This window comes from Condylura cristata, unplaced genomic scaffold (genome assembly GCF_000260355.1).
Source record: "Condylura cristata isolate star-nosed mole 26May11 unplaced genomic scaffold, ConCri1.0 scaffold00008, whole genome shotgun sequence".
NCBI classification, from domain to species: domain Eukaryota; kingdom Metazoa; phylum Chordata; class Mammalia; order Eulipotyphla; family Talpidae; genus Condylura; species Condylura cristata.
Window position 1 is genome coordinate 13,690,468 of NW_004567109.1, and position 5,412 is coordinate 13,695,879.

At 52.6% G+C, this 5,412-nt stretch overlaps 1 protein-coding gene across 1 annotated transcript in view; it reads left to right on the forward strand.

The window, feature by feature from the left end:
- The window catches only part of RAB42 (RAB42, member RAS oncogene family), a 7,814-nt gene that overhangs the window by 739 nt on the left and 1,663 nt on the right, over positions 1-5,412 (forward strand). The gene's annotated exons all lie outside the window — the stretch shown is intronic.

The window sequence follows — 5,412 nt, forward strand, 5'->3', positions numbered from 1 at the left end:
GTCCGTTCCCGGCGGCGCCGGGCCTCCTCCCTTCCCGCTGCCGGCCACCGCGGGCTGCCGCCTGGAGGCTGCGGAAGGTGGACGTGTAATTGATTTCTTCAGAATCTGAAAGGCTCATTTCCCTCCATTCCGCGCTCACTGAACGTCCTGTTGAAGCATAGGGGCTCGTCAGCCCCGCCCTGCTCTCGGAGTTCAGTCTCTGAGACTTTCAAAGTCGGGAAATCAACCGTGTGCGCGGAAAAGGGCTGCACTCGCGTCGCGTCGCGTCGCGGTGGGTGGGCCGGGAGCAGAGTGAGTGGGTTTCAAGGAGGGACTTGTCAGGTGATCTTGGAGAGGGGACCTCGGGAAGGGCTGCATAGGAAGAGACCTTTGGCTACTCACAGTGAATGCGTTCTTTGCTCAAAGCTGGTCTCTTCTGCTAATACATAACTTTACCACGTGCTTACTAGTAAGCTATACTCTATTATTCCGGTTTTCATAATCCCATGCACAAGTATTATGATTATGCCGCTTTACAGATCAGGAACAGGAATGAATCACAAAAGCATTAAGCCAGTCCTCCTTGGACACTCCTTTCATAATCTCGGCCCAGTTTTGACCATGGAATGAGTGTCAATATAGAAACCAGTGGTAGTTATCAGGAATTAAGCTCCTACTCTGTGCTTAACCTATTCATTGATTTTTGTCGTTGCATACACTTTAAAAAGTGGGCACGATTATTATTTCCATCTTCTGGAGGGAGAAGACTGCACAGGCTAAGAAACTTTCTGATGACTTCCTAATGTTTTCTGCTTACTTCCCTCCTTCGCTGAGAACACGGAGCCTCCTAGTTCTTGCCTCTATACTCGAATGTCTAATAAATAAGCTTGTGAGAAACACCACCATTACGCCAATCTCTCCTCCCACTTCTCAGTAAGTGCTTGACATGACCCTGGAACCTTCTCTTCAACATACCGCCTCCAGTCCATTAGCAAGTCCTGTGTGCTTTGGGATGTTAAGAAGCTGAACTCTTCTCACCATCCCCACCCCCACTACCACTTCCACAACGTGGAAAGTGACACTAGTTTAACTGATCTCCCTGTTTTTGCCATTGCTCCCTATAATCTCATTTCAACACAACAGACAGGGCACTCAATGATTTAATTTTTGGAAAGACCAGTATATCACTTTTTTTCTTTTGTAACTTGACATCTCTGTCCTGTTTTTAAATCTTTTCCTTACTCAAATACATTATGACTTTCTCCTGTAGTTTCTTCTAGAAGTTTTATCACCACAAAGAAATGTGGACTTGGCTGGAGTTCATTCACTAGTCAGAGGGCATAGGGCACTTTGTCCATGAAGTAAAAAGAGATTTTTTCTTAGCAGTGTTCCTTGTCAGAGTTATGACCACTGTATTCTATATTACCCAAGAGAAACAAAAGCACACACACACACACACACACACACCTGAATGTCTGGCCAAAAACTGGTAGTAATTCAGCAGGGGACTGAATTCTGTTTGTGCAGAATAATTCTGCTCACTCAAAAAAATGAACAAATTTCATACATGAAACAAAATGATTAAATATTAATATGTGGCCCTCCCTGGTGGTACAATGGGTTAAAGCACAGAGCTACAAAGCTCTCTGCAGCACGAGTTCAATCTCCGGCCAGGGAGGTGACCCACATGGCACAGCAGTCTTCTCCTGTCTCGGCTCAGCAGTGCATTTCAGTCAACCCGCCTGTTCTGCTCCCTGCTCTGTCTCTGGTGAATCCTCTCACCCACCACACCTCTGGCCTGTACCCCAGTTCTTGTGTGCATAAATAAATAAATCTTAGGGGAAAAAATCTCCACTGTGTTCCCAACACATTTGCAATGAAAGCTGAAGTCCATAAGTCCCCAAAGTGGACTCTGAATCCACAAATCATTTATCTCCTCCTCCTCTTGGGCCTCGTCACTCTTCCGTGTTCATTCACGCTCCTTCCTGCCTCTTGGCTCTCCTGGGAGCATCCTTTGCCTTCACCCGCTCAGGGCCTTTGCTCATGCTGCAACTGCCCTCCCTGGGTATATCTAAGCCACCCTACTCCTTCACTGTCCCTGGGTTTCTGTCCAAATATCACCATCTCAGAACACCCTCTTTTGATAATAGCAGCCCAGCACCCTTCAAGCCATCACCCTGCAAGCCATCGCCCTGCTTAACACCCAGCACTTTCTGCTCCCTGACATCACGTGTGTGTTCATTTTCTCCTGTTACACTGTGCACTCCCTAAGAACAGGGGTTGTGTGTCTATTTCGCTGCTATATAAGTACCTCACTACTAGATAAATATGACCAGACTTAATGAGTTACAAAGTAACTTGATTAATCAATAAAATTTGGCCAAGACTGCATAGGTAGTCAGTGACCACAGAAGTAAAACCTAGCTTTGTCCCATGAGAGTGCAGGTAGCCTCGTCTGCTGCATACATGTGGCTCCTCCAGAGCGTGCCTGTGGGGTGGGCGCCACAATGGGCCTCACTTAGCAGAAGGAGAAGCAGGATTAGGAAGAGAAATCATTTGTCCCCCAGGTCACATAATGAGTCTATGGCAAGGTCTGCTGACATCTGGATTTGGGTACCACGTACAGACAAGCACATGACCCCAGTGCATAGCAGGAGGGTCTAGGAGGGGAAGTTGCAGGAGTCTGGTGCTGACAGTGCACTGCCTGCTTGCTCTGACCACAACTGCTTCTGAGAAAGCTGGATAAAAGTTGCTCAAGCTGTTTCATGCCTCTGCCTTTGCCCAGATGTTCCTGCCTGGAACGGAACGCCCTTCCTTCAGGATTTGCCCTGCTTCCTCTTGTCCCTGGATACATGGTTTCAGCATCACCTTCTCGAGGAGGTCTTCTCTGACTCTGACTGTACCAAGTCCAGCTTTATTGTGACATTCGAATGAGCAATGAATGAACGGTGCTACCCCACTTTCATTCAATCACCCAACCATTGATTCAGGGCAGCAGAGGACTGAGAAAAGGAAAGATACTCAGTAGCACTGAGGTAGGAAAATAAAGCACTGGGGCAGCAGCAATCCTGCCCACCTGTGACTGCAGGTGCTTCTTGTCACCAGCCTTCTCCCTTTGCAAAGCCACAGAGGCAGCTTCCTCCCAAAGCTGCCACCTGTGACCACGCGGACCTCTCTTTTAACAAACCTGTCCCTCTCTGGGGCAGCACTGTCTGCCTGCTTGTGTCTGCAGGGTCCTTTGCTTCCCTTCCCTCCTTATAATAGACCTGCCCTTTTGGGTATTTAAATAAAAGAAGGCACTGAACCAGTTGGCTTGTGAAGGATTAGCTCTCCATCACCTGAGGCCTCCAATCGGGACAGTTGGGAACAGCCCCCAGGCTCAATGCCTGCTGGTGTGACCATGGCATTAACCAGCGTGACCAGGAGAATAAAGGGGAAAAAAGGGACTGGAGACATGCGCAGAAGCCTGACACAAAATAGTTTCCAGCTGAACAGAACAAGATGAGAACATTGGATGGAAGGACGCTCTTGGTTTGGGCAGAGGCAGAAAGGATTCCTTCCTCAACACACACCTCATGGTCCCTGAAGGGTAAGTGAATTAATCAGGCTTTTTGCACCACAGGCCGCTGTGGCTAGCACCTGGGGCCCTGATTGCCTTGATGCAGAAGAAGGCACCTGGGAACGTGGGCTCAGGGCACGCGTGCCTGAGTGTGGACACCTGGGGCAGGAGTGTGGGCGTGCCTCAGGGAGCGCAGCTCTAAGGGCAGCATCACTCAGAGCACAGCTCTGAAAGGACAGGTGACCATGGGAGCGGAGAGACCAGGAGAGAACGCAAGGCCAGAGCCTCCCAGCCGCCCCGGCTGGCCTGTGCCTGCCTCCTTGCCTGGTTCCCAAGAGAACACTAGAGCCTGCAACATGCGCGAGGGCCCCAGGACTCTCCTCCAGCTGTTTGCCAAATCCACAGTGGCTCTGCCCTGTGCCTGCTGGCACAGCAGTCCCCTTCTCAGGCTCCTCTTGCTCCTCCTCCTGGGCCCCAAGGCTCGACCATGCTGGACGCCGAACCCAGGGGTATTTGGTGACCTGACAAAATGGCTTCTTGAAGATTTGCTTAGAGTTAACCAGAAGAAAATACGTCCAGATTCCATCCTGTCCCATCCAAAACAGGAATCAGAATCAAGATTTTGGCCTTGGGTAGACCTGGCAGCTAGAGCCTGGTCTCTGTAGCTCAGTTTCCTCATCCATAAATAGGGGTGGAATAACAACACCCACTCACAAGGCTGTGCGAGATGTGATGACTGGATGCGCCTGGTGCGCCACCCTCCCCGCTCTCACTGGCCGGAGGACCAGTTGGTAACACTCACCGCCACAAGGACAATGGGGTTTCTCCGACGGACAGCCTGGAACCAGTCAGAATGCCAGCCTCGAGGTCCTGGGCTCCGGCTCAGCATGGAAGGGGCAGGGCGGACTACACATAGAAGCAGAGGTGCCGGCCTTACCCTCTGCCCCAACCCGTGGGACCCGAGGGTCCATGTCCCGCACCTCCGGAACTTGCTTTACCGTCCCCTGTCGGCATCAAGGGGCTATGAAGAGTGACACAAACCTGCCTGCGAGTCCCTGCGCTTCTGTGTGACGGAGACAGGACACACATCGGAAGCTCAACCTAAAATGGACACACACAGTGGCCCCAACGGTTGCTGCCTTGTGGGGATCTCCCATGTGGCCTCAGGTCAGCTGTGGGTCCACAGGCCAACCGCATTCCCTCTGCACCTGAGTCATCTGTGTCTGTGCCACTGCCCCCCAATCCGTCTCTGGGCCTCTAGGGCCCAGCACAGTCCTCCAGGAGGAATGGAGACAGTGGAACATTGACCTGCACATTGACCAGGAGGCAGGGGCCACCGGGGCTGTGGGACAGGGACACCTGGGTGGGGAGGAACCATCTATAGAGCTTGGCTTCGTAAAGTGATTGGTCCAAGTGCCGCGGAGGTGGGGGTGGCGGAGGCAGTGGGGAGTCCAGTGACACCCCTCCACCCCACCCCCACCCCCGGGCAGCGAAGCCTGGCCAGGAAGGAAGGAATGGAGAGGCTGGTCCTCCCACACGATCTAGTTTAATCTCTGTCCTGTGAAGTAAAGAGTACTGCTGACCCCATTTTGCAGAGGAGAAAGCTGAGGCTCGCAGAGGCGTGACTGGCCCAGCTGTATCTAGCCAGCCCCGACCCCTCCATCGCTCCTCCTCCCTGACCGACGGTGCCGAAAACAGCCCCAGGCTCCTCAGTCCTCCGGAGTCAGGCGACCCTGCGGTCTCTCGGGCGCTCGGGGCTCTCGCGGCGGGGCCGGCCGGCCGGGGGACGCGCGCCATGGAAGCCGGGAGCTGCCGCTACCAGTTTCGGGTCGCGCTGCTGGGGGACGCGGCGGTGGGCAAGACGTCGCTGCTGC